General features: G+C 40.4%; 1 protein-coding gene across 4 annotated transcripts in view; it reads left to right on the top strand.

The window, feature by feature from the left end:
- Nucleotides 1–5646: 5646 nt before the first annotated feature.
- Nucleotides 5647–23746, top strand: part of epn2 (epsin 2) — a 67688-nt gene continuing 49588 nt past the window's right edge. For 2 of the 4 annotated variants that reach the window (XM_059979071.1, XM_059979075.1), the window contains exon 1: nucleotides 5647–5782. The gene's annotated coding sequence lies outside the window, so the exon portion shown is untranslated. Of the gene's footprint in view, nucleotides 5783–5812; nucleotides 6222–6314; nucleotides 6484–23746 lie in introns of those variants that run through there. The other 2 variants (XM_059979073.1, XM_059979074.1) reach the window with 2 other exon arrangements.

The following is a 23746-nucleotide window of genomic DNA, read 5'->3' on the forward strand; positions in this document are numbered from 1 at the left end:
TATTTGAAAGATGGCTCACACAGGGCATGTATGCGCCCAATAAGTGAATTCAGGTTTCTTATTGCAATCCCAAATGCTCCTCCTCAGGCAAAAGGGGTTATTTCAGAGAAAGACCTGGATAGAGTGGACATGGAGAGGATGTTTGCTATGGTGGGGAGACCAGGGGGCACAGTGTCAGTAGAAAGAAGGAAATCCCTTTAGAACAGAGATGAGGAGGGTTTTCTTTAGTAAGAGGGTGGTGAATCTGTGGAGTTCATTGCCACAGAGAGTGGTGGAGGTCAGTTTATAGGGCACATTTAAAGTGGAAGTTGATATGCTCCTGATTATTAAGGGCATCACAGGTTACAGAGAGAAGCCAGGAGAATGGAATTGAGATGTAAAAATAAATTAGACATGATTGAATGATGGAACAGACTTGATGGGCCGAATAGCCTAAATCTACTCCAATGTCTTATGTTCTTATGGAGATGTGCAGTGCAAGTCAGTTTTAATCAGAGAGTGGCAGGTAACTGAAATGCGCTGCCAGGAGTAGTATAGGATATAAAATGGCATTTAAAAGGTTCTCAGATATGCTGAGAGGCATAGATAAGGTAGATCATCCAAACCTTTTTCCCAGTATAAAAATATCAAATACTGCATGACATGCAGTTAAGTTAAGAGGGGTAAAGTTTAAAGTAGATGTGCAGGGCAAGTTTTTTTTTTACAAAGAGTGTGCTAAGTGCCTCGAATGGGTTGCCAGGAGTGATGATGGAAACAGTTTAAGATGATTTTAGATGGGTATATAAATATGCAGGGTATGGAGGGATATGGATCATGTATAGGAAGAAAAGATTTAATTTAACTTGGTATCATATTCAGTACTGACATGGTAGACAAGGGTTCCTGTGCTGTACAGTTCTATGTACTATAAATACCTTTTTCCTCAAATCTTCTGATATTGTCAAGCAGGGGATACAGAAGCCTTAAGTTCCAAACCAGCAGGTTCAGAAACAGCTACTTTCCTTCGAAAATTGGGACTAGAACAAATCAGCACATGTCCAACCCTAACTTAGCAATGGAAACACAACAGGGCACCTTTTTCATGGTGATGGATTTTCTCTGTGAAGCTACTGCTAGCAAGTTCTTCATTGTACTTGCAGCACTTCACTGTACTTGTGAACATGACAATAAACCTGACCTGACTTGAGACATTCAGGATCTTTGTCACAGAATAGAATACTATCAAATGTCAAGAATTAGAGCCAATGTATTTAAGTTGGAGTTGGTCTAAAGGAGGTGTGCAAGCAGTTTTTTTTGCACAGAGTGGTAGGTACTTGAAATAGGCAGTCAGGAGTAGTGGTAGAAGCAGAACCATTAGTGACACTTAACAGGATTTTGGATACAGTGCCTGAAGATCCCTACCACCCAGGTCATACTTTCTTCTCCCTGCTTCCAACAGGTAGAAGGAACAAGAGCCTCAGGAGTCACACTAAAAGATTCCTGATGAAGGATCTAGGACTGAAACATTGAATGTTTATTCATTTCCATTGATGCTGCCTGAGCTGCTGAGAGTGTGTGAGAGTGTGTGTGTGTGAGAGTGTGTGTGTGTGTGAGAGTGTGTGTGTGTGTGTGTGTGTGTGTGTACGCGCGCGTTGCATATTGCTTTGGATTTCCAGTATCTGCAGATTTTCTCATGTTTGTGATTCTACCACCAGCTTCAAGAACACTTACTATCCCTAACCATCAGGCTTTTGAATAAAACGGAATAACTGCACTCAACTTCACCTGCCCCATCACTGAAATGTTCCCACAACCAATGATCTCACTTTCAAGGACTCTTTTTCTTATTATCTAAAAATATTAATCACTGCTATTTATTAGTATTTGCATTTTTAAGACCAAACCAAACTGAAGACACGTTGTTCAAGGCAAGTACAGTGCATCATAGAAAAAAGTGGAATAAAATATGAAGACACAGCCACACTGCCTAGGTCAGGATGCCCCTCTAAACTTAGTTGCTTGAGGAGAGCGACTCTTGTAAGAGAGGATGCTGTGTCACCAACAGTCATTCTAAGTGAGCTGCAGAAGTCAGTGGCTGCAACTGGAGATGAAGTTCATGGTTCTACAATCTCTAAGGCATTGCACAAAAAGGGTATTTACAAAGACTGCTAAGGAAAAAACCCAGAATAAAAATGGAGGAGGTAGCATTGTGCTATGTGAATGCTTTCCAGCAGCAAGGACTGGAAATCTGGTCAAGATTGATGGGAAAATGAATACTGCTAAATACAGAGAGATCCTGGAAAATATCTGCAAACCTGTGCCGACAAGCTTAAACTGAGGAGGAATTTTGTCTTTCAGCAGGAAAGCAACCTGAAGCATACTATCAGAGCAACCACAGAATGGCTTCAAATGAAGAAAACTGATTTCCTTGAGTGGCCCAGAGTCCTGGCCTTAATCCAATCAAACATCTCCGACAAGACCTCAAGATTGTTGTCCATTGCTGCTCCCCAAATAACCTGGCACAGCTTGAGCAATTTTGCAAGGAGGAATGGACAAATCTTGCGCCAACATGTTGTGCAAAGCTAATAGAGACTTATCCAAAAAGACTACTGTACTGGCTGTAACAACTGAGAGGTGACTCAACTAAGTACTGAGCAAAGTGAGATGAATACTTTTGAAGTGCTGACAATAGAGTTTTTGAATTTTTAGTTTTTCATGCTTTATAATTTTCCCTGATTTTTGTCCTTACTGTTAAAAAAGGAGCATGAGATTCACAAATAAAAATTCTCAGTTAAATTTATCAAAATCCCTGGTTGTAATACTTATTTTTGTTGAACAAAGGGTTGGGAGCTGAATACTTTTCCAAGACAGTGTAATTACATGGATATACAGTGAATGGAAGGATACGGATTATGTGCAGGTAGAAGAGATTTAGTTTAATTTGGTATCATGTTCAGCACAGACATCATGGACAGATGGCTGGTTCCTATGCTGTACTGTTTCATAAATACAATTTTTTTCTCATTTGAAATGTTATTGCTGCTAACGTCAAGCAGGAGGTACAGAAGCCCAAACTCTTAGACCACCAGGTTTTTGAACTGACCTGCACTACTCTTACCCCACCTCAGCAAAGGAATACTGGACCACCTTTTATATTACCACAGACTTGTCTCTGATTTATGTCTTTATTTTTGTACTAAGGTTTTGTATTTGCAGATTTTTTTTCTTCTTAGCTCTCTTTACTGTCTTGTATAATTTAGGGATAATTTATTTTCTGTGTGTTGTTTGTACCTACATGTCTGTGATGCCGATGCAAGCAAGTTTTGCACGGTGGAGATGAGACCGCAAATGCTGGGACATGGAGCAACACACAAAAAGCTGGAATGACTCATTAGGCCCTTGTTGATCCAAAAAAGTTGACTGTCCACAAGTTTGTCACTGTTATCTATGCTTCACCATACCTGAGTGCACATGATAGAAACTTGACTTTTGTATTGAAGGTGATAAGATGTACTTCATCATTGAAGCATTTGTAAAATGTGAAACAGAGATGCAACAATCTGCTGAAAGGCACAGTGGGTTCAGCAGCATGGATGGGAAGAAAGGAATTGTTGTCAAAACCCTGGTATCGGAACTTAAAGAAGAGACCTTCCTATAAGCAGAGATGGCTGGACATACAAGCTCAAGTTTATTGTTGTCATAGGCATACTTACCCTAGATATAAATGCGTGAATAAAAGGTGTTGCAGTAGCAGCATAGTATGTTATCAGCCACACAGTACGGAAGTACCCGTGTAGAGTGCTTTGAAAATCAATCCTCAGGTTGTGGAATCATAGGACCCTCAGTGTAGCAGTGAGTGAAGTTATCCACTCTGGTGAGTGAGAGAGAGAAAAATAGGGGTCAGACTCAGCTCTGAGAGCTTGCAGAATTTCTTTTTATTTCAAAATGAAACATTATTCATAATATAATTGATTCTATTGTGTTCCTTTGTATTTAGGATAAATACCCACAAGAAGAAAAAGGAGGTTCTGCATAACACATACAAAAAGTGCTGCAGGAACTCAGCACTTCAGGCAGCATCTATGGAGAGGAATAAACAGTTGATGTTTCATACCTGACAAAGAGTCTTGTCCCAAAACATCAAAGTTTACTCAAAGTAAATTCCTTATCAAAGTACGTATAATTCACCATATACCATACTGAGGTTTGAAGTTAAGTCATTAGTTAGGCAAGGCTGAGAGATGTCAGCGATATTTAACCTGGTGATTGACTGGGTTGTGAGGCATTAAGTGAACTCTGTGGAGGACCTTGACTTTGTAATGACCTCACATTACTATCACATACGTACCAGCACATACAACAGAAAACTCAGCACCGGTGTACCTTTGGTAGGCAGGCTAGACTCAGGGTCACCAAGAGAAAGACAGAGACCATGACCTTCAGTGTAGAATCTCCTCCTCCCATCAAGGTGTTGACTTACCCAGCACCAGCAGAGTTGCATTCCTGAGCAGCATCATTCAGCAGAATGGCAGTTCCAAGGCTGATATCCAGTGCAGACTCAGTAAAGTTAGAAACATCTAAACATCAGTGAGCAACATATAGGGATCAATTACAGCATCCACACTAAGATGAAGCTGTACTAGAGCTGTGTACTGTCCACACTCTTGTACGGGTCAGAATGCCGGCACAAGACAGTGAACGAGCTTGCCAAGCTGTTGTCATTCCTCATCATGAGCTCCACCCTACTCCTTCAGTATCATCACGGGGACAAAGCCACAATCATCATGAGGCAACATTGGAGATGGCCTTGGCACATGATGCAATCAGACACCAACTCCATCATCAAGACAGCACTTCATTGGACCCCAGAAGGTTCGGAGGAAATGCGGGAGGCTAAAGACAACTTGGCGCTGCATCTTAGATGCAGAAATGAGGACTCTGAACCACACCTGGGACACAATAGAGAAGATGAGCATGGGCAAATAGAGATGGAGGATCTTCATTGCTGCCCTAAACGCCAGCAGCATAACAAGCAGTAACTACATTACCCTGAGATTCACTTTCTTGCAGGCATTCACAGTAGAACAAAGTAATACAATAGAATCAATGGAAAACTACACCAAGACTGACAATTTGCAAAATAAAATAAACATAATAAATTATATATACTGAGAACAACACACACAAAATGCTTCGTCAGGACGAAGGGTCTCGGCCCGAAACGTCGACAGCGCTTCTCCTTATAGATGCTGCCTGGCCTGCTGTGTTCCACCAGCATTTTGTGTGTGTTGTTTGAATTTCCAGCATCTGCAGATTTCCTCGTGTTTGCTCTTTAAATATATACTGAGAATATGAGTTGTAGAGTTCTTGAAAGTAAGTCTACAGACTGTGCAGTCAATTCTGCGTTGAAGTTGGTGAAGTTATTCACACTTCCCCTCCACAGATGCTGACCGACCTGCGGCAGAGTCATCTTGGTCAGCGCCTACGATACCGAGTGGTAATGATGCTGTGTCATAACCAGGGTGAGGTGAACAGCGAGGCCAGTGTGTGTTTTTTTAAAAAGTACCTTGCGGTTTGAACTTGTTCGCCTCTGTCTGCGTGTTTTGTGTTGTTGCTGTCGAGGATGAGGCCACTCCTCCGTCAGCGTGGGGCGCGCCGCCGCCGCCGCCATGTTGTCGTCAGGCGGACTGCAGCCGCCGCTCGAGCCGCACCGCACCGCGTTCCCGGCCGTCACCTCAGAGGAAAACGCCCAGAAGCTTCTAGGCTCCGGCGCGCGCGCGCGCGGGGCTGCGGGACCGAGCAGGTAGGAGGAGGACGCCGGCGTGTTATGTCGGTCTTTGCTTTGGGAGGTTCGGGGGAGGAGAGACTTCACCAGGGGCAGGAGGTATTTACCCCCCCTCCCCTCCCCTCCCCCGAAACTCCTCTCCGTGGGGGAAGAGTTGGGAGCGAGCCCCGGGCTAGGGGCTGCCTGCAGGCCTCACGGCGCTAACCAGGCCCGCCCGGCGTTTTGTATTTGTAATGATTCCCACCCCTCCCCGTTCCCCCTCTTTGCGCTTATGGGCTAATTACTGCTACTCCGTGGGGAGGGGGGAACGGAAACTTTCCACTTGTTACAGGGCTTTGCCGGGGATTTCGGGAGTTGGGCGATGGGTGTGCCTTTCCCCCTGCCCCAGTTACAGCTCTGCATGTCCAGGCAACCGGGTACCGACAGCCCTCCAGCTGCAAGCTGTCAACCTGATGAGGTACATCATCAATAATTTAAAGAGCAGCTCATCTCCCAAGTTTAAGGCTGCTGCTTCACATCTTCCCCCTCTCTCTCGCTGCATCCTTCTGTAGTCGCATCAATGCAATTTTCCCCTTCCTAAAACCACCTGTGTAAGAATCTATTTTACAATGCTAATTCCTGACAGGAAGTTCATTTTAACAGTCTAGTCATGTACGTAGACGTGCATTTAGTTTATGCCTCACAATGAATCCGGGCGGATTTAACTTCCAGCTGATTTTGTAAGCACATTTTTCTCCACCTTTTAAATGCAACAGCAGGCGTGTCTTTTTTCTGGTCCATTACAAAGGAGTTATGGTATTTACCGAAATACGTGGATGATGGGGGAAATTTTGATCCTTCAAGATTGTATTCTTGTAGTCCTGTTTTAAAGAAAATAAAGGAAATTGGACTAGCTTGTCGGTATGGTTAGTAATATCTATAATTAATGAGATCAGTGTGGTGGTGGTGGGGAGAACAATTTGTAGCATTTAAACGGGAAAAGAGTGTTCTAACGTGAGGTGATTTTTGATGTAGATAAGGTGGTTGAGAATGTTAAATATTTTTAGCATATAGAGAATCATTTAAACAATACTAGAGCTAATAATATTCTCAGGACACTTACTCGAATGAAATATAGTCACTGCACTAATTTAGAAGTAAGTGGATTTAAAATTGCTCATACTTAACCGTGGTCACATTTCTGATAATGGATCAAATGTATACAAGTTACCTCTTAGTAATGATAGATATTTTTAATGGAACATACCGATAAGGTTTTGTGGTTGGTGAGAATGTGACTTAGTGGGCAACCCAGATTCTAAAAATTCCTTTGCATAAAGGTATGAATAGAATAAACTTCCCCCATATTCATGCTGAGAATTACTATTTGCAGTTATGCATTGTCTTTTTTAATGTAGAAAAATGTATCAAGCAATTTAACAAGAGCAGTGTCAATTTATTACTGAGGCACAAAGGTGTCCTGCTTTGATTAAGTAGGTTGGAACAGTGTAAAGAGAGAATGATTAAAATCAAGTATGTGCATGAAGTCAGAATTGAAGGAGACAGATGACAAATGCATGTGCAATTGGAGGAGATTACAATGATAGGAAGGGCAGATACCATTACACAACTTGAAAACCAGATAAGGAATTTATGGCTGATGAGTAAAAGAGACTTTTGAGCAAGCTTTAAATGAACAAACTAATTTCATGGTACAAATCTGGAAGCTAACAAGAAATATTAGAATGCTGGTCTTGGAATAAATGAGACATATGAATGTTTCAGCAGCAAGGGTAAGCTGAGAAGATCAGGGTGATGTGGTGGGACCTTGAGTGACCATTGTGGAAGCCCTGCGGGCCACTCTGCTCTGGACAATTAGAGATGGGCATTTAATGCCAGCCTTTCCAGTGATGTTGACATCCCAAAAACATCAACGATTTTGTTTTAAAGTGGAATGTTAATAAGATTGAATTAATAAGGTTGGTACTGACCAATAATGTGGCTAAATGCAGCAAGAGAATGGAACCAAGCCAGGGTAGAATCAGAATCAGATTTGTTGTCACTGACATTAGTTGTAAAGTTTCAGACATGAGAAGGTCTGCAGATGCTGGAACTCCAAACCAACACACACAAAATGCTGGAGGAACTCAGCAGGTCAGGCAGCGTCTATGGAAGTGAGTAAACAGTTGATGTTTCGGGCTGAGACTTTTTTTTCAGGGAACAACATTTGTTGTTTAGTACTTAGAAGAGTTCAACTTCTTACTTCAGTGGTTGGTAAGTTGAGAGAAGCAGGATTTATGAACATTTGGAGAGGCATAATATGATTAGAAATAGTCAACTTAGCTTTGTCAAAGGCAGGTTCTGCCTTATGAGCCTGATTAAATTTTTTTGAGGATGTGATTAAACACATTGATGAGGGTAGAGACATAGATGTAGTGTATTTGGATTTTAGCAAGGCATTATTGAGAAATAATGCAAGGCTTATTGAGAAAGTAAGGAGGCATGGGATCCAAGGGGAAATTGTTTTGTGGATCCAGAACTGGCTTACCCACAGAAGGTAAAGAGTGGTTGTAGACTGGTCATATTCTGCATGGAGGTTGGTGACCAGTGGTGTGCCTCAGGGATCTGTTCTGGGACCCCTACTCTATGTGATTTTTATAAATGACCTGGAAGAGGAAGTGGAGGGATGGGTTAGTAAATTTGCTGGTGACACAAAGGTTGGAGGTGTTGTGGACAGTGTGGATGGCTGTCAGAGGTTACAGGAGGTCATTGATAGGATTCAAAATTCGTCTGAGAATTGGCAGATGGAGTTCAACCTGGATAAGTGTGAGGTGGTTAATTTTGGTAGGTTAAATATGATGGCAGAATATATTATTAATGTTAAGTCTCTTGGCAGTGTGGAGGATCAGAGAGATCTTGAGGTCCAAGTCCATAGGACACTCAAAGCTACTGCACTGGTTGACTCTGTGGTTAAGAAAGCATACGGTACATTGGCCTTCATCAATTGTGGGATTGAGTTTAGGAGCTGAGAGGTAATGTTGCAGCTATATCGGACCCTGGACAGACCACACTTGGAGTACCGTGCTCAGTTCTGGTAGCCTCACTATAAGAAGGATGTGGAAACCATAGAAAGAGTGCAGAGGAGATTTAAAAGGATGTTACCTGGATTGGGGAGCATGCCTTATGAGAATAGATTGAGTGAACCTGGTGTTTTTTCCTTGGAGCGATGGAGGATGAGAGGTGGACTGATAGAGGTGTCTAAGATGTTGAGAGGCATTGATCGTGTGGATAGTCAGAGGCTTTTCCCCAGGGCTGAAATAGCTAGCAAAAGAGGGCACAGTTTTAAGGTGCTTGGAAGTAGGTACAGAGGAGATGTCAGTGGTAAATTATTTATGCAGGGAGTGGTGAATGTGTGAAATGGGCTGCCAGCGATGGTGGTGGAGGCAGATACAATAGGATCTTTTAAGAGAGTGGCCCCTAACCACCGGGCCGCGGCCAGTGGTTGGGGACCACTGTTTTAAGAGACCCCTGGACAGGCATGTGGAGCTCAGAAAAATAGAGGACTATGGGTAACCCTACGTAATTTCTAAGGTAAGGACAAGTTTGGCACAGCTCTGTGGGCTGAAGTTTATGTTTCTAACCTAGCTGAACAGCAGAGGAGTGTTATAGGAGGAGTTTGATGCAATTGACTATGCCCAATGCTGCAATAGATCAAGGAGTGTATGGGGAGAGTATTCACTATATCATAGTCAGAAAGACGATTATTTATGATTGTCGTAAAAGCTATTTCACTTTTAATGAAGGCCAAATCTGATTCAAGGGATTCCAATATGGAATTGCAGAAAACATGGGCGTGGATTTGGAAGAGAACACAAAATTCAGAGACTTAATGAGGAATGATAATGGCTTATTTGGAAGAGGTATATTACCTGGGGCAAGGGAACTGTTAATATGGTTTAACAATATTTCCTATATGAATCCTGGGAAATTGGATGGTTAATAGTTTGGTTAGAAGGATTGAGAAAATATCAGGATAAGCACTGAATGCAAGAGGGAGTGAGATTGCACCATAAATCATTGTTACTAATAATGCAGCCTTCCCTTCAATATCAGTGATGGCTATCAACAGAAGGTATGATTGAGACTCAGGAGTTTGTGGGTATTTTATAAAAAAGGATTAAGACTCTTGAATCTATATACACCACAGCCATTTTTCTACTAAAATTGCCTTTTGTCATATTTATAATTCACCTATCGCTTATCACACTCAACCATATTCTCCTGATAATGGGTGTGATACCGTAATAATAGATTAATGTTTGGATACATTGGGAATGCCTGGCAAAGGACAAAGAGCGTGAGTAAAGGGAACCTTTACTGGTTAACTGTCTGTGACTAGTTGTGTTCTACAAGGAACCGCTTGTTATCATTTACGTGTCAGTGATTTGGATGATGGGATTGATGGTTTTGTGGCCAAGTTTGAGGATGATATGAAAATAGATGGAGGGGTAGGCAGTGTTCAGGAAGCAGGGTGTATGCAAAAGGACTGAAGTTAGATGAAGGGACAAATAAGTGGCAGACAAAATACAGTGTAGGAAAGTGTATGATCAGGCTTTTTGGTAGAAATAATAAAAGCTAGACTATTTTCTAAATGAGCAAATTCAGAAATGAGAGGTGTGATGCCTCAAAAAGGCGGCATTCATTGTTAAGGACTCCTACACCCAGGACATGCTCTTTTATTGCTACCATTAGGAAGGACGCACAAGAGCCTGAAGACACGCACTTAACGATTCAGGAACATCTTTTTCCCTTCTGCCAGCAAATTTCTGAATGCATGTTGAACCCGTGAACACTACCTCACTACATTTTTTGCACTACTTATTTTATTTAACTTTTTAAGTGTATATATTTACTATAATTCTCAGTTTTTATCATTATGTATTACAATTTACTACTGCCACGACATATGCTGGTGACATTAAATCTGATTCTGAAAGAGACTCGGGAGTCCAAGTGCAGGAGTTGTCAAGGTTAACTTGCAGGTTGAGTCGGTAGTAAGAAAGGGAAATGCAGTGTTAGCATTCATTTCAAGAGGCCTAAAATAGAAGAGCAAGGATGTAATGCTGAGGCTTTATAAGACATAAGTCAGACTGCACTTGAGTATTCTGAGCAGTTTTGAGCCCCTTATCTAAGGAAGGATGCGCTGATGTTAGAGAGGGTCCAGAGGAAGTTCACAAGAATGATCCAGGTAATGACAGGGTTAATGTTTTGGAAGCGTTTGATAGTTCTGGGCCTCTACTCATTTGAGTTTAGAAGAATGAAAGAGTGAAATCTCAGTGAAACCTATCGAATATTGAAAGGCCTAGATATAGTGGATATGGAGAGGATGTTTACATTAGTGTGGGAGTCTAGAACCAGAGGGCACAGCCTCATAATACAGATCTCCCTTTAGAACAGAGATGAGGAATTTATTTAGCCAGAGTGTAGTGAATCTGTAGAATTTATTGCCACAGACAGCTATAGAGGCCAAGTCATTGGGTATATTTAAAGCGGATGTTGATAGGATCTTAATTAGCTGTATCAAAGTATAAGCTGCTGCTTAGGCGATCACTCAGTATGAAGAAGTGATAAAGGTTACAGGGAGAAGACAAGAGAATAGGGCTGATGGAATGGTGGAGCAGACTTGATGGGACAAATAGCTCCTCAGTCTTATTGTCTTGTACCTCCAGCCAGTAGAACAACGGACATTTTTGTCATGGTCCTGGGGTCTTCAAGGATTAATGGCATGAAATATTTTGCCAATCTGACACTCGATGATGATTTTGGAGTTTGTAGTCCTACTTATCAGGAATAACTTAATAGGCTGGGTCTGTTTTCTGTTGCAAGCAAAACGTGGATAGATAACCTAATAATAATCTATAAAAGTATATACCTTGTTATTTCAGGTGGAGAGCATGTTTCCACCTGCACTGAAGAGCTATATTATAAATATTGGTATCAGAGACTGACTCTGTATTTACCTCAATTTATCTTCTGACTTTTTTATCTTCATCCTTTGATATGTCTTGGCCTTGAATATTCCAGTACATCAATGTCTTGCCCTCTGTTGTTCTACCCTATAAACGTGAAGTCACTCTGTGTGGTCCAACTTTCAATTACAGAAAGGTTTTAAAGGTGCTTACCATGTTCAAATGTTACCATGGTTGTGCCCCTCCTTTTGACTGTCATTATCAACTTTATAATTAAGTTATATGGTCTTAAGTGTGGGATTTGGATTGGTGAAGCTATAGAATTCTTACTCAGTGGCCACTGTGCTCTAAGTTCAGAGGTGTCTTAAGCTTTCAAATTCCCATGTTGAACAGCTCTGCTTCTCTATTTCCACCTTTTTAAAATGCACTTGAAAATCTCCCTTTGTAGCCAGGCTTTTGGTTATCTGCTCAATATCACATCAGTTTGTATTTGTTAATACTTTCTTTGAAGTCCCTTAGAATATGCTGCTGCCTAAAAGGTTCCATATAAAAGGAAGTTGATGAAAGAAGAAATTTCTTTACCCAGTTAGACTATTGAACCCAGTTTCAAAATGAGTGCTCGATTCAAGTAGTGTTGTCATAGTTGAGAGTTGAAGGGAGAAGAGGATAGAATATTATATTGAATGAAGGAGAACAGTGAAATAAGACTTATCAAGCATAAAAGCAGGCTTAAGTGGGTTGAATTTCCAAATTCTATGTTGGATACAAAGGTAAAATAACATGGGTTGTTGGCTAACCAAATGCTGTATCAAAATATAAGCTGCTGCTCAGGTGATCACTCAATATCAAAAAGTGATTTGCTTCTGTGAAAGCCAATAACAGCAAGCCTTATAACCGGCAGTTAGATGTATGATTTGAGATGTACTCCAGGCTACTGTGGGAAGCAAGGGAGGAGATTGCTGAGCCACTACTAATGATCTTTGCATCATCAATGAGGATGGGAGAGGTTCTGGAGGATTGGAGGGTTGTGAATGTTGTTCCCTTATTCAAGACACAGTACCACAGTACGTGCGCTTACAACACTGTGTGTCAGACAGAGTGGTCAGCAGCACTGGGCCTCCACAGGGGACTGTCCTGTCTCCCTTTCTCTTCACCATCTACACCTCAGACTTCAACTACAACACAGAGTCTTGCCATCTTCAGAAGTTTTCTGATGACTCTGCCATAGTTGGATGCATCAGCAAGGGAGATGAGGCTGAGTACAGGGCTACGGTGGGAAACTTTGTCACATGGTGCGAGCAGAATCATCTGCAGCTTAATGTGAAAAAGACTAAGGAGCTGGTGGTGGACCTGAGGAGGGCAAAGGTACCGGTGACCCCTGTTTCCATCCAAGGGGTCAGTGTGGACATAGTGGAGGATTACAAATACCTGGGGATACGAATGGACAATAAACTGGACTGGTCAAAGAACACTGAGGCTGTCTGAATGAAGGGTCAGAGCCGTCTCTATTTCCTGAGGTCCTTTAACATCTGCAAGACGATGCTGAGGATGTTCTACGAGGCTGTGGTGGCCAGTGCTATCATGTTTGCTGTTGTGTGCTGGGGCAGCAGGCTGAGGGTAGCAGACACCAAGAGAATCAACAAACTCATTCGTAAGGCCAGTGTTGTTGTGGGGGTGGAACTGGACTCTCGGACAGTGGTGTCTGAAAAGAGGATGCTGTCCAAGTTGCATGCCATCTTGAACAATGACTCCCATCCACTCCATAATGTACTGGTTAGGCACAGCAGTACATTCAGCCAGAGACTCATTCCACCGAGATGTAACACTGAGCGTCATTGGAAGTCATTCCTACCTGTAACCATCAAACTTTACAACTCCTCCCTTGGAGTGTCAGACACCCTGAGCCAATAGGCTGATCCTGGACTTATTTCCACTTGGCATGATTAACTTATTATTTAATTATTTATGGTTTTATATTGCTATGTTTCTTCACTATTCTTGGTTGGTGCAGCTGTAACGAAACCCAATTTCCCTCAGGATCAATAAAGTATGTCTGTCCGTCTGTCGAAGAAAGGGAGTAAGGATAGCCCTGGATATTATAGAGACTTACTTCAGTGGTTGGTAAGTTGATAGAGAAGATCCTGAGAGGCAGGATTGATGAACATTTGGAGAGGCATAATATGATTAGGAATAGTCAGCATGGCTTTGTCAGAGGCAGGTCGTGCCTTATGAGACTAATTGAGTGTTTTGAGGATGTGACTAAACACATTGATGAGGTTAGAGCCGTAGATATATATGGATTTTAGCAAGTCATTTGATAAGGTACCCCATGCAAGGCTTATTGAGAAAGTAAGGAGGCATGGGATCCAGTGGGACATTGCTTTGTGGATCCAGAACTGGCTTGCCCACAGAAGGCAAAGAGTGGTTGTAGACTGGTCATATTCTGCATGGAGGTTGGTGACCAGTGGTGTGCCTCAGGGATCTGTCCTGGGACCCTTACTCTTTGTGATTTTTATAAATGACCTGGATGAGGGATGGGTTAGTAAGTTTGCTGATGACACAAAGGTTGGAGGTGTTCTGGATAGTGGGGAGGACTCTCAGAGATTACAGTGGGACATTGATAGGATGCAAAACTGGGCTGAGAAGTGGCAGATGGAGTTCAACCCAGAAAAGTGTGAGGTGGTTCATTTTAGTAGGTCAAATATGATGGCAGAATGTAGTATTAATGGTACAACTCTTGGCAATGTGAAGAATGGGGGGGGATCTTGGGGTCTGAGTCCATAGGACACTTAAAGCTGTTACGCAGGTTAACTCTGTAGTTAAGAAGGCATATAGAGCATTGACCTTCATCAATCGTGGGATTGAGTTTAAGAGCTCAGAGGTAATGTAGCTATATACGACCCTTGTCAGACCCCACTTGGAGTACTGTGCTCATTTCTGGTCACCTCATTACAGAAAGGACATGGAAACCATTGAAAGGGTGCAGAGGAGACTTACAGGGATGTTGCCTGGATTGAGGAACATGCCTTATGAGAGTAGGTTGAGTGAACTCGGCCTTTTCTCCTTGGAGCGACGGAGGATGAGAAGTGACCTGATAGAGGTGTACAAGATAATGAGAAGCATTGATCATGTGGATAGTCAGAGGCTTTCCCCAGGGCTGAAATGGCTAGCATGAGAGGGCATACTTTTAAGGTGCTTGGAAGTAGGCACAGAGGAGATGCCAGGGGTAAGTTTTTTATGCAGAGACTGGTGAGTGCATGGAATGGGCTACCGGTGGAGGCGGAAATGATAGGGTCTTTTAAGAGACTCCTGGATGGCTAAATGGAGCTTAGAAAAATAGAGGGCTATGGGTAAGCCTAGGTAGTTCTAAGATAGGACATGTTCGGCATGGCTTTGTGGGCCAAAAGGCCTGTATTGTGTTGTGGGTTTTCTATATTTCTATGTTTTAAAACGATCAACAATCTGAATTACTTGGATTATAATGTCACAAAGTACTGCAATGTAAGTTAATGGATTTTAAACTTTCTACTTTCACATTCAAGCATATTTGGGTGTGGAGAGAGAATTTCTACAAGCCAATGACTGCTGCTGCCTCAATTTGATTATTATTGTAGAAGAATATTCCAGTCACTGTGTGTGCTGTGACATGCAAGACAGAATAAAGGTTGCAGGTTTTGTCTTACTATGTACATTGACAGTCACAGTAGAAAAAATCTGGAAGAGTCTCATGGAAACTCTTGGTATAGTATTGTTTATTATGTTTATTGCACTAGAGTAGCACAGTATATGATGTCCAACTTGTAGCCCTGAGCCAAAAACATCTAAAATCTGAACTCCATGAAACTTTAAAAATTATTACACTTGTTGGATATATTAATGTGAATATTTTTCAAAGTTTTGTACAGGTTTAATATTTAATTTACATTCTGAAAGCTACATGTAAAGAGAGATCTAAATCCAGGTGAAGATAATAAAAAAAATACTTAAGATGCTGGAAATCTGAAACAAAAAAAACTAAACAATGAAAAAATCAGGTTTAGCCAAAGTGGAAAATGAAACAGTCGATTTTTTGAGGGGGTCTGTGATATATTATAATCCAGTTTGATAAAAGCATCTTAGTAAAACATAATAGAGGGAGTGCAAAATTTTTGTTCTGCATTCAATTAAAATAAAAATTGCAGCTTCTTTGTTTCAGAATGTGCGTTGTAACTGAAGAGAGCATTTTTAGCATTTTGATACTGTTGAAGGGAGCAACTAGTGACTTCATTATATGTTAGAATGTACTGATTTTTTTAGTAAATTGTACAAGTACATTGGCATCAGCGTGCTGATCAAGTCTGATAACACAGGTCCTATTTACAAAAACAATTTGATAATTATGAAATACTTCATTATAATTTGATCATCAGACTAATGTACCCTTAGGCTCTCAGCTTCAGGTTTCTTCTTCTTTTTGTATGCAAGGGTCTTGTACCTTATTGCAGCAATTAATTCATTTGATTTGGATTTTAAGTCACTAGCTCCCTGTAATATAGCTATTGCTGCAAATTAACGCCAACTTGTGTCATATTGAAACTTTATATTAAAGATTATGTAGCATGATGGTCCTTACAGATAGAATATATTTTTAAGGATCTGTGTTATGCTTTTGTAGGGATTATTTTTAGGTGATTAACTGCAGGAATCTTTTATTTGTATTTATGGGCTCTGTATGTCCTAGTGTACAATTAATTTGAGAATAAACTCTCCAATTTCACAAATAGTTGCCTGATTTCCTATTTTAGTTACACTTTGCTTTAACTAGTACTGAGTTTTACTCTTTTTTAAGCTAATGATAAATTCCAGAACTACTTTTAATTTAGTGAAATTCTCCTAATTATTAGCAGTTAATCCACCTGCTGGAGGAGCTCAGCAGGTCAATTATCAATGTTTCATCTCAATCCTGTTGCTCCAAATTCCAGCATCTGCAGTCTCTTGTGCCCAATCATCAAGTATTTTTAAAATTTAAAAATGTGGGAAAGGGAAATTTCATCCCAGTGATATCATTGTTAGTACTTCAATAAAATATTTCACAATATTTTCCTGCTGTATTATTTAAAAATGTTTTGTCTTATCTTGTAGCTGGATTAGTAGCTAAGTCCAAAAAGATCCATTCAGTTGCATAGCCCCGACACCAACACGTCTTCCTCCTTTTGGCTTTATTGTATACAACTGGAAGGCATGTTTAGTGTGGTGTGAACTTCACTGGAATCTCTGTAATTCCATGTTCAGGATTTCCCCTCAACCATCATGCTCTTGAACCAGAGGGGATAACTTCACTTTCACTCACCCCATTATTGAACTGTTCCCACAACCTTTGACTCACTTTCAAGGACTTTTCATCTCATGTTCTTGATTCTTTTTGCTTATTTATTATTTCTGCTTTGTTTTTGTATTTGCAGTTTGTTGTCTTTTGAACATTGGTTGACTGTCCTGTTGGGTGTGGTCTTTCACTGATTATATTGTGTTTCTTGTATTTGGTGTGAATGCCTGCAAAAACTGAATCTCAGAGTTGCATATGGTAACATGTGCTTTGATAAATTTATTTTGAACTTTGTAGGATATTGCAGTAGTGAGTTTGGAAAGGTGTGTGTGAGATTGACTTGAGTTACAGTCATAAAACAATACTGCACGGATCTAGGCCTTTTGGCTCAATGAATCCATGCCAAACATAGTGTCCACTTGGCTAGTCCCAATTTCCTACGTTTGGCCGTATCACTCCAAGCCCATGTGCCTATATAAGTGCTTCTTAAAGGACACTATTAAAACTGCATCAAACACTTCCTCTGGCAGCTCATTGCATATACTCACCACCTCTGCATAAAACTGTTCCCCTCAGATCCCTTTAAAATCGAACCACATCTCCCCCTAAAGCTGTGGCCCCTCACCTAAAGGGAATTGTAGTTGCTGGAAATCTGGAGCAACACACAAATACATGCAGGTTAGATGGATGTGGCTTTCTGAGTTATTGTAAAATGTAAATATATATTTCTGATTCTGAAAATTGTTTCCCTACAAGTTTCCTTAGTAAATTCTACAAACCCCATTTCCAGAAAAGTTGGGATATTTTCCAAAATGCAATAAAAACAAAAATTTGTGATATGTTAATTCACGTGAACCCTTTTTTAACTGTCAAAAGTACAAAGAAAAGATTTTCAATAGTTTTACTGACCAACTTAATTGTATTTTGTAAATATCCACAAATTTAGAATTTGATGGCTGCAACACACTCAACAAAAGTTGGGACAGAGTTAAAATAAGATTGAAAAGTGCACAGAATATTCAAGTAATACCAGTTTGGAAGACTCCACATTAAGCAGGCTGATTGGTAGCAGGTGAGGTATCATGACTGGGTATAAGAGTAGCATGTAAAAAGGCTCAGTCTTTGCAAGCAAGGATGAGTTGTGACTCACCTCTTTATGCCAAAATTCATGAGAATTGTTAGTCAGTTCAAAAGGAACATTTCCCAACGCTAGATTGCAGAGAATTTAAGTCTTTCAACATCTACAGTACATAATAATTGTGAAAAGATTCAGAGAATTCAGAGACATCTCAGTGCGTAAAGGGCAAGGTCGGAAACCACTGTTGAATGCGCGTGATCTGAGCCCTCAGGCGGCACTGCCTAAGAAACCGTCATGCTACTGTGACAATTATAGCCACCTGGGCTCGGGAGTACTTCGAAAAACCATTGTCACTTAACACAGTCTGTCACTGCATCCAGAAGTGCAACTTGAATCTGTATTACGCAAGGAGGAAGCCATACATCAACTCTATGCAGAAATGCTGGTGAGTTCTCTGGGCCTGAGCTCATCTCAGGACTGAAAGACTGTAGAACCGTGTGCTGTGGTCAGATGAGTCCACATTTCAGCTAGTTTTCGGAAAAAACGGGGGTCGAGTTCTCCGTGCCAAAGATGAAAATGACCATCCTGATTGTTATTAGCGAAAGGTGCAAAAGCCAGCATCTGTGATGGTATGGGGGGTGCATCAGTGCCCACGGCATGGGTGAGTTGCATGTATTTGAAGGTACCATTGACTCTGAGGCATATATTAGGACTTTAGAGAGAGCGATATGTTGCCATCAAGGCAATGTCTCTTCCCGGGACGTCCATGCTTATTTCAGCAGGACAATGCCAGACCACATTCTGCATGGGCTACAACAGCGTGGCTTTGTAGACAGAGTGCGTGTGCTTGACTGGCCGGCTGCCAGTCCAGATCCATCTCCTATTGAAAATGTAATATTGAAAATCAGACAACGGAGACCACGGACTGTTGAGCAGCTGAAGTCTTATATCAAGCAACAATGGACAAAAATTCCAATTGCAAATCTACTACAATTAGTATCCTCAGTTCCAAAACAAATAAAAAGTGTTATTAAGAGGAAAGTTGATGTAACACAATGGTAAACATGCCTCTGTCCCAACTTTTGTTGAGTGTGTTGCAGCCATCAAATTCTAAATTTGTGTATATTTATAAAATACAATTAAGTTGGTCAGTAAAAATTTTGTTTTTATTGCATTTTGGAAAATATCCCAACTTTTCTGGAAATAGGGTTTGTATATTGAAAGGCTGTCAGTTGATGTACATGTAATGAAGTATCATGGCATTTACTAATGAGCTATTGAACTAGAAGCAAAAGTAACTATTCACTCATACCTGTGCTACATTCAATGTTAACGAGGTTGATCTCTAACCTCAGTGTAGTAACTCCATATCGCTTGATTTATTTACTGTATGTACAAAATATATTGACACAAAATTGCAGTGAAGCTGAAGGGTGCTGTCAGGTTTCATGTGAAAATGTTTGCATGGCCTTGAAATTCTATAGTTGTATTGTGGTTGATGTAGCAGGCTGAGGTTATATCACATCTGCAATTGCAGTAATGATAGAAATTAAAGTTTGTGTCCACAATTTATCTTTGATATTGAAGAATTCAGGATTTTCTAAATATGAGCCAATTATCATATCAAAGCCCTGTGTACAATCCAAGTGATGATTTTTAAAGTGAAACACGATTAAAATAATGGGTACATTTTTATTTTAAAATTGTTATATCTTCATACAGTAGACTCCAGCAGCATATTTGGAACAACTCTTGAAGAACAAAAGCAAATCAAGAAAATTGCCAGATCCCTTCATGTATTTGGGGCACTGTGCAACTTAACTGGGGCTTTAGACTCTACACTGGGCTTAAAGAGAACAGTTGTGTGTGTTTGTGTTCAAAAAGCAGTGATTTTTTTGTCACTCGAGTGAATCTGCAGATGCTGGAAATAAATAAAAACACAAAATGCTGGCAGAACTCAGCAGGCCAGACAGCATTTATGGGAGGAGGTAGTGACGATGTTTCGGGCCTGACGTTTCACTCCTGATGAAGGGTTTTGGCCCGAAACGTCGTCACTACCTCCTCCCATAGATGCTGTCAGGCCTGCTGAATTCTGCCAGCATTGTGTGTTTTGATTTTTTGTCACTGATAGTTGGTGAGAAATAATTGTTAAGACAATTCAGAACTGTTTTGCTCACTGCAGTTTCAAGCCTGAACTCTACAGGTTCAAGCATTTAGGCTTAGAGATACCAGGAACAGCTGGGAGTGAAAATGAAGCTATTTCACTGCTTTAAGATACAAACTAAGTAGAATTTGAAGGTATTGACAATCTTAAATGTTACAATGAAAATGAAGATTTGGAGAGTCCAATCGTCAAAAACAGTTGAATGAAGGCAGTCTGTTGTCTGCATTGATTTTGTTCATTTATAGTCAGTCAAAAGAACACAGCAGTGTGCACTGGATGAATTCCTCCTTGTCCCAACATTTCGATTCAGCTATAAAAAAGGCAAGACAGCGACTATACTTCAGTCGAAGTTTGAAGAGATTTGGTATGTCAAGAGAAACACCCAAAAACTTATATAGATGTACTGTTGATAGTATTCTGATAGGTGGCAATACAGTCTGGCATGGGGAGGGGGCGAAGGGAAAGAAGCTGCAGATGATTGTAAATTTAGTCAGCTCCATCTTGGGTACTAGCCTATAAAGTACCCAGGACATCTTCAAGGGATGGTGTCTCAGAAAGACAGTGTCCATTATTAAGGACCTCCAGCACCCAGGGCATGCCCTTTTCTCATTGTTACCATCAGGCAAGAGGTACAGAAGCCTGAAGGCACACACTCAGCGATTCAGGAACAGCTTCTTCCCCTCTGCCATCAGATTCCTAAATGGACATTGAACCCATGAACACTACTTCACTTTTTTAATATATATTCTGTTTTTGCATGATTCTTAATCTATTCAAAATACACATACTGTAATTTATTTATTTTTCTTCTATATTTTGTATTGCATTGTACTGCTGCTGCTAAGTTAAGACACATGCCAGTGATAATAAACCTGATTCTGATTCTGAGGAACTTGTAGACAGTTTTATAGTATAAGTAGTATTGGTAGTGTTCAGGTTTGTTCTGTATTTCATTTAAATACATAAGTTGTTGTTCAGTTTATCTTTTTTAAAACTTTGAAACTTTAGCCCAATTAAGTAGCGGCCTCAATTAGCTAAAGTTATTTGTCCTAATGTGTTGCAATTAACCAGAATCCACTGTATATTTATTTCAAATAACTGAATGACAACAAGATCATAAGTAGTATAGCAAGTGCTTTAAAATACAGATTAAGGGGTTACAAAACAGCATTGATTTGCATTAAGTATTTTGAACTTTAGTATGCCATTTACTTTGCCTCTACCATGCGTGAGAACAATGTGATGATGCATTGGCAAATGTTTTTGTAGACGAAGTATGAAAGGTACAAGAATTTCATTAAGTATCTTCCATTGCCTGCAAAACTTATACCTAGCCTGTTTTGTACTGCTTAATTTTTGCCCCCCCCCTCATTTATCTTTGAGCTTGGATGTTAGAAAAGGAGCCATTAACAATCATTGCTTTCTCATCTTCTGTCTAGCAATTTGTATCCCAATCTAAATTTGGTCCTTGCTCATTTAGGTCTCACTGGTTTCCTGTCGCTCTTTGCCTTTTACCCATTTTCTGAAAGTATTCCTTGTTTGTCATGTTTATTGGTGAAATTCAGTTTGAGATGCAAACCTGCAGTTTGGGTAGGAAACGAGCCTCATCACCTGAAGTTCCTGCAGACTTGCTATCATCAGGGCCAAATAAGATAAAATTGATTTTAATTCCCTTCATATTCCAGAATCTATTGACAGGACCCACAGATTGACACCAGCAAAATATGTAAAACTTTGCCAATTATGACACCTGCAGGTTTTTAAAATTATTATAAGTGCTTTAGACTCTGAGCAATATTTGAAAATGTAATATTGAAATATTTAATTAGCTATATTTATTGACTAAAAGCAGTTAATAATAACTCAATGCTAAGTGGAGCAGAATAATTGAAAGCAACTCGCCTCCTCCTCTGCTTCCTAACTCATTAAATTTAGGCGGATTTGGCATTAGATCCAAAAGGTGATTACCTTTTAGGGGATTCTGGGGATTACAGGTAAGACCCTGGATTTCAAGGGGAGTCAAGTAGCTTATCCATGTCTATAGATTTCATTCTACTGAATTATGTGCTATGTCATTTTTTAAGGTTTAAATTTTTATTTCAGGTATGAGAACTCATTACTGACCACTTTGTTTCAAATCTCAGACTTGCTGGAAAGTATTTTAGAGAATTATATTAATTCTGAGCTTATAATTTCTTGTGAGCAACTGTATTTCTATCATCAAAATAGACTATGGAATTCATAAGGGAAAATTGGCAAATACCTGACACTGGGAAGTATTTGTAAGTGGGAAGTATTTGTAAGTAGGAAGTGAGTCCAGATGTAAATTTTCTTTTGATACCTTGTCAAACTCATGTATTGCTGAACAGTTTAAAAGCAGATGCCTATGTTGGGTGGAATGGAATTGGATAATTGAGTCATTATAAGTTGATGACTTCATGTGAGCCATTTCTATCAAGTAAAAGGGCCTGAGATGTATAATATAAAAGAAAATTGGTAAGTATGTGACAGCAGGAAGTTTTAGAAACTAGGTAGTGAATTCAGATGTAAATTTATTTTAATGTTTATGAAACCTCTATATTGCTAAGTTAGCTAAAACCAGGTTTTACTTAGGTTTTTGATTTTAAAAATGATATTTTCTCCTTTTCTAATTTTAACTCCCATGTCCACCCCCTTATTGTTAGCAAATTTTATAGATTAAAAACGAGTGCTAGTGGTAAATTTAGATTTTAAATAGTATAGTGAAAATAGTATAGTGAAAATGTAAATATTCTGGAGCTTCATTGGTATGAAAGTGTTGCCTGGGGATCTGTTAATGAGTAGAAATTATTGTAAATATGGAAGTAAAATGTATGGTAGATATTGGATTTTATTTATACATGTGGCATTATCGCTATGTGAAAACAAAAACTTGTCTGTTAAGGTTAGAGTAAATATAAGTCAGTTTGAACTGACATCCTGGTTAATGCTGGCCTACTGTTTAGCATCTGAGCTACTTGTGGCAGCGAGCGGACCGGTGCAGAGCTAACAACCTGTCTCTGAATGTGAACAAAACAAAAGAGATGTTTTTGACTTCAGGAGGGCATGGAGCGACCACTCTCCGCTGAACATCGATGGCTTCTTGGTAGAATTCGTTAAGAGCACCAAGTTTCTTGGCTTCTCAACAAAGAAAGCCCAGCAGCGTCTCTACTTACTGCGAAGACTGAGGAAAGTCCATTTCCCACCTCTCCCCCACCCCCCCCCCCCCCCCCCCCCCCCCCGCCCATCCTCATCACATTCTACAGGGGTTGTATTGGGAGCATCCTGAGCAGCTGCATCACTACCTGATTCGGAAATTGCACCATCTCGGATTGCAAGACGCTGCAGCGGATAGTGAGGTCAGCTGAGAAGATCATCATTCTCTCTTCCCGCCATCATGGACATTTACGCTACACGCTGCATCCGCAAAGCAAACAGCATTATGAAGGACCCCACACACCCCTCATACCTC

Source organism: Hypanus sabinus, chromosome 9 (genome assembly GCF_030144855.1).
Source record: "Hypanus sabinus isolate sHypSab1 chromosome 9, sHypSab1.hap1, whole genome shotgun sequence".
Lineage (NCBI taxonomy): Eukaryota > Metazoa > Chordata > Chondrichthyes > Myliobatiformes > Dasyatidae > Hypanus > Hypanus sabinus.